The sequence below is a fragment of the Coenobita brevimanus genome, chromosome 45 (assembly GCF_032717465.1).
Source record: "Coenobita brevimanus isolate Jiangsu-jjx chromosome 45, ASM3271746v2, whole genome shotgun sequence".
In the NCBI taxonomy this organism is placed as follows: Eukaryota; Metazoa; Arthropoda; class Malacostraca; order Decapoda; family Coenobitidae; genus Coenobita; species Coenobita brevimanus.
Window position 1 is genome coordinate 30,712,091 of NC_136998.1, and position 7,926 is coordinate 30,720,016.

General features: G+C 38.8%; 1 pseudogene across 1 annotated transcript; it reads right to left on the reverse strand.

The window, feature by feature from the left end:
• Window positions 1-235: 235 nt before the first annotated feature.
• Window positions 236-7,365, reverse strand: LOC145398307 (selenoprotein M-like; annotated as a pseudogene). The gene is made up of 4 exons (XR_013897115.1): window positions 7,192-7,365; window positions 4,447-4,517; window positions 3,713-3,782; window positions 236-941 (listed from the first exon to the last, which is right to left on the reverse strand). The product of XR_013897115.1 is annotated as a selenoprotein M-like (transcript).
• Window positions 7,366-7,926: the final 561 nt, after the last annotated feature.

Sequence of the window (7,926 nt, forward strand, 5' to 3'; positions counted from 1 at the left end):
GAAACCATTTGGTTTGTCACTCAGTGTAGAGTCACCCACAGGCAGAAAGAAGAGGGATGAATGAAGGAAAGAAAGACAGAAGAGCGTGGAAGGAAAGAAGGATAGAGGAGAGGAAAGGGCAGACACCCGACAGCAGCACTACATCAAGTGAGTGGATGGCAAGCACTCCCACCTACCACAAATGTAAAAGTCAGGTACTAAAAATATCAAAACAAAGGGACAAACATTACCTTCAGGAAAAAGTATAAGACTTGGTAATTTATTTTTTCTTTTTATTCAAACTATAAAACTCAAATGAAAATGACATTCTTGCAAAAATTGAACCTCCTGGAATTTCCAAAAGCTGCCCAAGTAAAATACCCTTTACGCTACTTTCTTCACAATAAAGTTCAAAGTCCTGCAAGCATGATATTCTCACTTGGAAGTTAAATACTCTTACTGCTAATACACAGTTTAAATAATCAAATACAGTAAATGCACTCCACCACTGATAATGTTTCTCACTTCATTCTTGCTGTCTATATATGATTATATTTAGATCGAGATCACACAAACGAGGGTGTTTCATAATGGTCTTCATTAACCCTAGCAGTACTCTGTACAATTCTATTAGGTAAACTAATTCTGAAGTAGTCTACTAAGTTATATTACACCCCTCTGGACTGAAGAGTCTATTCTACACTAACTATAATCCGAAGACAGAAAGAATAAACTAAAACCAACATCATCATATTGAAAGATTAATACATTTTACAACACTTTCACACAAAATAATTTTTGGTAAAGACATCTTACAGCTCCTCCCTCTCCCTGTACGGCCCATTGAGGTACTCTTCTGGTACTTCTTCATCCTGAGCAGTTTTCTTGTAGAAGCCTTTCTTCAACATCAACTGGTTACACTCATCACGGGAGAGCTTTTCGAGGGGAATTCGCTCAACAACCTGAAATATTACACATTATATAATTTACAAAAATCAACTACTACTGATAATTCACAAGCTTTTCCAACTCTTCCAAAATAGCAGCAATACATATTAATCAATATAACCCTCTCCTGGAAGAATTACATCCACATATGGGAATGTTTTCAGAATTAATATCTGCATAAGTGGGTATAATTTATTCCATCTGAACAATTTATGGCACTGAAACAAAGACACCCTCTTCCCTCTAAATTACAGTGGCCTATTGCTCAAATACAAAGCAAGCAAAGTCAATTTGCCACCATCACCTTGCACCACGGCACTAGTAAAGGCAGGGGTGAGCAAAAACCACATTCTGCATGAAATTATAAAACAAATCAAGGCCTCATGAGAAAGCCAGTCCAAGTTTACATCAGTCATCTATATGATGAGCATCAGCATCATCACTTCCGATTCCAGACACAGTGTGCACACCTTCACATGGTGACACCAATAAAATCTTGCAACTCCACTGCCTAGCTATGTATATCCCTCACCTTCCTCCCTGTCCCTGAAAGGCGGTTGGTAAACTGCAGGAGGAAGGTAACATCAGCCAGCAATCCACCAAGTTTCATACAAGGCCAAACATATCCACTAAGGTGAATAAATTAATGTTCACGTTTTTTCTTATTCTATTTATTTATCCAGCTTGTAAGCACAGCTGTTGTGCTGTGGTAGGGACAACTATTTACCTCTACCTACCTATAGCCAGATGCCTTAATCCCTTAAGGGGTGGCAACGAACATATCACCTCCATTTCTCCCTGTCCCCCGCCATTTCGCTGCCCTCCCCTCAGCTCGCACACACCCTCTCTCATGTACCTCTCCACTCCATCCCTCCATCTCATCCTCATTCTTCCCCTCCCCCTTCCCCCCTCCACCACACTCACATACACTTTCCTCTTAGTCTCTCATTTTCCATCCGCTCTACATGGCCACATCACCTCAATGTATTTCTCCTAACACTTTCTATCACATCCACATCCACACCATAATCCCCTTTCACTAACTCATTTGTCAGTCTGTCTCTCCATGTAACTCCACAAGCTTCTCTCAAATAACTCATTTCCACTACTCTCACTCTTGACTTGTGTTACAACATGGTCCAAGCTTTGCTTCCATACATTACAGTTGGTATCACAATACAATCATGCAGACTGCAAGAAATTAAGACTGGCACACACACACTGCCACAATGCAGAAACTTCACTAATGTATACAGTGTTGTAACCCCTAATTAAATCAGACTGGCTGTACCCAAATTGATGCGGGTAAGCCTGTGTACACAAGACTTAGCCATGTAACAGTCTGATGGATATGAAACATGGCGCAAGACTGCACATGAGTGAAATGGTACAAAAAATCTCCATGTGAATAAGGTATATTAAAACCTCCATAACTCTGAACCCTTTTAGTCGGGATTACGTTTAAGTCAACATGGCATATGATATTTGTTGATGAAAATAATTTATTTATTTTTTTTTAAATGCAAAAATCCCAGAAAAAACTACCCTAAGTCAAAAAATGTCATCTAATGGAAACCAAATCTCAGCATGATGCTCTAGGTTCATCATATTTTAGCCTGCGAGGGCCCTTCATCCACCTCTTGCCTTCCAAGGCACTTCCTTCAGTCCTAAGCAGTGTGTCCTCAGAGTCACCTGCACAAATTTTCTGTTGTGACTATGACTGATTAAATTTGCATACAATAGTGCTTTACGGTGGTAATTAAGGCCTGTACATAAAGTATGTAAAGTGTAATAGTATTCTTAATGCATGAATGTAAAAGTGTATATAAAGTGTAAGGTAGTGCAATTGTGATTATGGTTAAAAAATGTTGCACACAAGTGAAAATGTTGTACAGAAGTGATCATGTGCCCCCCTAACACCTCTATATCATACCAAATGGTCCTCCTTATGCTTGGGTTACACCCTCTGCAAACATGGTGAGTTTTTTCTGGTTAGCCAAGAGGCCTCACACACTTTCCATTAGTCAGAATTTCAGTGAAGTCGTAACTGCCTCCTTCCCTACTATTCCAGCTTAAGGAGGTTTTACTTTACCTGTACTTAAAAAAAAATACATAAAACAATAAATAAATAAATAACTTTGGAATTGATTCAGTGACTTTCTAAAGGTGTACAGAAATGTGTTTTTGAGTACGATGTGGACCCATCAGTAAACAATATGATTTCATAACAGGTCAGGCTAAGTTAGGTTGGGTTAGCATAAAATGGGTTAGGCTAGAGCATGTAAGGTTGGGTTCAATGCAAAAAAAATTTGCGTTAGGTTTGGATGAACAGACAATGATAAAAGTCTATCTATCTATCTATAGCCCGACGCCCTAATCCCTCAAAGGGTGGCCGCAGACAAAACGCCTCCAAGTCGCTCTGTCTAATTTGGTAAAAAATGGGCATCAGTCTGTCTTCGCATACCACAAGATGGCATCAGTCTGTCTTCGGTGCTGTCGGAGTCTGTAAACAGACACTGCTTTTTAACACTTCACCACTGTTAAAAATAAAAAACACTGAAAACTGAAAATGCACTAAAAAAAATACTCGAAGAATCCCTTGAAGAGGTAAGGTAAAAAAAAAAATAAAATTAAATAAATAATAACAATGTCTTATGTCTCCATACGGATTACTAGTTAAAAACTAAGAACCAAACTATCAAGACGTCTGGAGGTTACAATGAGTGATAAAAGCAATTCAATACAGCAGGGATATATTGCACTGAAGTACTGCTGATGCACTGACCTGATCAAACCTATTCAAGAGCACCAACTCTGGAGGAGCACCACCAACAGACTTGAATTTGGCATTGTGGCTGTTGTAGGGTTAAGGATGTTGCACAGAAGTTATGCTTACACTGAAAAGCTTATTATTTGTTGATTAACCACAGGGTTCAGACACTGATAACCAATAAATTGACTCACATCCTAAAACTTTTTTCGTATTTGTTAACATTGCACGGTAGTATGCTTATTCCCCTCCATTCTTTACACATCAGCTCCACTGTTGCCTTCATCTTCTGTATCAACTGTGGTACCCCATAAGCCTTTCCTACTGCGCTACACGAGCAAAGAATCCTATAGCTCCCACAATCTCCTATAACAAAAGGGTATGCACTGTGTTCATCAACATCCATAACACTTTTCTGGTCTTTACCCTATTATTAAACTTTCACATTACTGTTTGCTGTAAATTGCCCATCTGACTCTTGGAGCATCAGTAATGTAAAGAAAAATCACTCAAGAAAGTTTGACAGTTACCTACTAAGTTGATTTCCCTGTTTTTCCCAATACTGTATATGGTACAGGGTAGCAAATGTTTTAGAACCTATCCCTTACTAATAAGTACCACTCATATGTATCTTTTATATTACTGTACTAATTCCACCTCTTCTGCCTCAATGTTGTGAATAAAATATGAAGGCTTCTGTATAATCCACTAGATGAACTTATACCCCAGCAGCCAGTTATAAAGGATACAAAAGGGGGATGTCCTCGTAGATGAATTTCTTCACCTCGGGGAGCCTGTTCAGTCGTCATCCACCACAGCTCTGAAAAATTGAGGTAAATTAGGAGAGAATATCATTAAATCAGCCCCATGGGTCTGGCAGTGTCTTACTTTATTCCTGCTATCTTCAATTTTATTCTGCTTAGGAAGAGACTGGATTGTGTAGGGGTTAATTTAAAAGATTTTCCTTCCATGTCACTCCAAATACTCTCCAAAGGTGAACAAAATCAGGAGGTGGCATGAATAAAATAAAGTCACTGGACTGAAAGGGTTAAAAAATGGAATTACTTAACCACACATGCTTACAACTGACCTTACACTTGATACACTGTACCCTTGATCCATTTCTCACTCAAATATTTACAGTATTCTACATATATCATACCAGTATTAAATATGTCCATCAGTGATGTGGTATTTCCAGATTTCCTATTGGAGTGAAGTGTTGACAGGATCCTTTATTTTTTATAGATACGGTAGTGTATCACCATTCGCATAAACGTGGGAATATTGTACCCTGAAGCTCTCGCTTATGAGAATTCTGCGTTATAAGGCCATATGTTTACATGTGTTTCATGGTACCCAAGCCAGCCCCAGGTTCACCTGTTGGGACAATTTTCAGGGTCTCTTTCCAGGACACTTACCTACCAGTACCTAATAAAGACTTCATTACATACAAACACTAGAGGACTCCCCACCTTGAATGGAGGACGTTGTGGGCTTGCTGGGGAAGGTGGAGTGGGGTTCCATGGCAAAAAAAAAAAAAAAAAATTAAAAAAAAAAAAAAAAAAAAAAAAATCACAGAGCAAATGTGCAGCCATAGCGTGGGGATAGGGTACGCTCAACTGGGGCAGGAATGCTCAGTGGGCTGTGATGACACCCTGCGCAGACACGTGACAGCAATACATCATAGGCTGATGCAACCTGCGCTATGACTATCACTGGCCGCATTATGTCTGCTCCAACCACGTTATGACCTTAATTTGCCTCGTTTTGACTCTTTGAATCATTATTTGGGTCCTCTGGCCATGTTATGTCTATCGTCGCCACGTACTATGGTTCTCAAAAAAATGGGCAGCTACTTCCACTCAAGTAATAGCTATCATTTTTGCCCTGTGATAATTTTGGCATCAAATGTTGCCTTCCGCATTATGTGAGTTTCATGCTGTAGGATTACACGTTGTGAGCGCTGCCTGTGCACTGGGCTTTTTAAAAACGATGGTTTATAAAAATATTCATAAATAGGGGGTTCCATTATTGTCTGTATTACTGCGAGTATCTTATATTTTAAGGAATATGAAGTGATTTAATATAATCGCCAAGCGCTGCTTTACTAACATGTATCATATTTTAATGGATGTCTCTTGTGTGACGTAAATAAAGATCTATTTTATGACTGCACCTACCTTTGTCATCGCATGGTCATGTGATGATTATGGCATGATCAACGAACGTTCTGTATGCTCGATACTGTTTTGGCACAAGTTTTATGCAAAGCATACTTTTGTTTTCATGTCATTGGATAGGTTATAATCACTGTGGGGTCTGGGGGAAGAAGACCTCAATCAGGCATCCACTGCTAACTGGGAGGGTCTGGGAGGGTGAAACCCCCCAGCTAGGTGTGGCTTCTCTAGATAGTGTCCACCAAAATGGTAATTATATTGTGTACATTTGAGTAAATTTGATGCACTGGTGCGTTCAGTCAGCGAGATTGGCAGTAAACATGTTGTTGCCGATGCTCAAGCGGCTTTATTTGATATCGCAAAGTAGGTACTGTATATTTTACTTGTCCCCTTTATTTATGTCAAAAATTCAATATTAATTACCTGCAATGTATCTAGGACTAAAATTACTTCGGTTAAAAAGTTGGTTTTAAGAAAAGAGCTTGAATCCATATGTCACTTGTCTTCCCATTTACCCTACATATATCTCAATATCTTACTGTACGTACTCTGTGAATGAAAACTGTGGGTGGTAAAACAAATGGCATATAAGAGAGTGTAATGAAAATATTTTCCTAGAGAAAATGTGCTACAATGTCTCCTATGCCACCCATAATACATCCCCATACCCTGTACATTTTCATCACTGTCATTACCTCCTTACCTTAACCCCTCAAATCCTAGTAATGTCTTTTTTTTTTTTTTTTCTGCTAAAGGCTATTTTCGAATTAGTAAAGGCCTAACTTAAAGAAGGGGTATATTATGGATATATCTAACCCCCCCAATTCAAAATCTATCTTGACATGAATAAAACCTGATTTAAAAAAAAAAAAACTACAATGCTGCAAACTTATATGTAACCTTAGAGAACTCCCTGAAAACTAGAATGACACTGCAACATAATACATGTCACATTAAACTTCTGGTGATCACCTGAAAAAGCCACGTCATCTGATTTACGTAATTTGCATGTGATGACGAGGTCATTGTGGGAAAGAACACCTGCAACCAATGAGGGCTCGCTACGTGACACCCGATTCTGATTGCGTTTTTCGAACACAAATTCCACTTATTTACAGATTCATAGTAATACTCTCATCATTTTTCTCTTCACTGTACATTCGCTGAGTCCCTATCATACCATTTAACAAAGGATATGCAAAACGAAGGCCCAACAGGGACATAAACGCCCCTTCTCATGGATAGGTGATGAATGTTCCTGGATACAAGGGACCATTATACAGTATAACAAAAACTATTAGGATGGGTCCATACCTCAATCCTAGCTTTCGCAACGTCCACATCTCGCAGCTCTTCTGCGTAGGACATCAATGCAACCCCCAAGAAAAGGGCAACATGAAATAACCTCCTCATTTTGTGAGTACTGCCAATCGTGTGAGCTTTCTCGATTCCCCTCCACTATCTTCATTCAGTTGTGAAGTTGCCAAGTACCGCTAAACTTGCTCTCAAAAATTGCTAGAATATTAGATTCAAGCAAGATTTACAAAAAAGAAAAAGAAATCAAGAAATCCTTAGAAAACGCGTGAATTTCTAGGATATCGCCAAAGCATTCGGACATTTCCTATAGAGCACCTAAATTTCTTGTACAGTAGACAGAACGCTCTAGGATAAATACGGCACTTTGCAACTATGTTCGGTTGTCATTAACAAGCGATGAAAACATTGGAAATAAACTGCTGTACAATTAGCTGTAAATTATCGTGAATGGAGGATCATTCCTTCATTTTTATGACGTGTAATACAGTTTTGTCTGTGGCCACCCTTTGCGGGATTAGGGCGTCGGGCTATAGATAGATAGTAATACAGTTTATTTTTGCTGCATTCAGATGATTATCTTTGATCTGGAAAGTCCTCAATATTATTAGATTTTAAAAGGATCGTGTATGAAACAGTTCATACAAAGCACACATATTTAGAAAAATGTGTTAGGTCTTGTCACACATCAAATAATGATATAGCCTATTACATAGACATTTGCTTTCGCTTCAG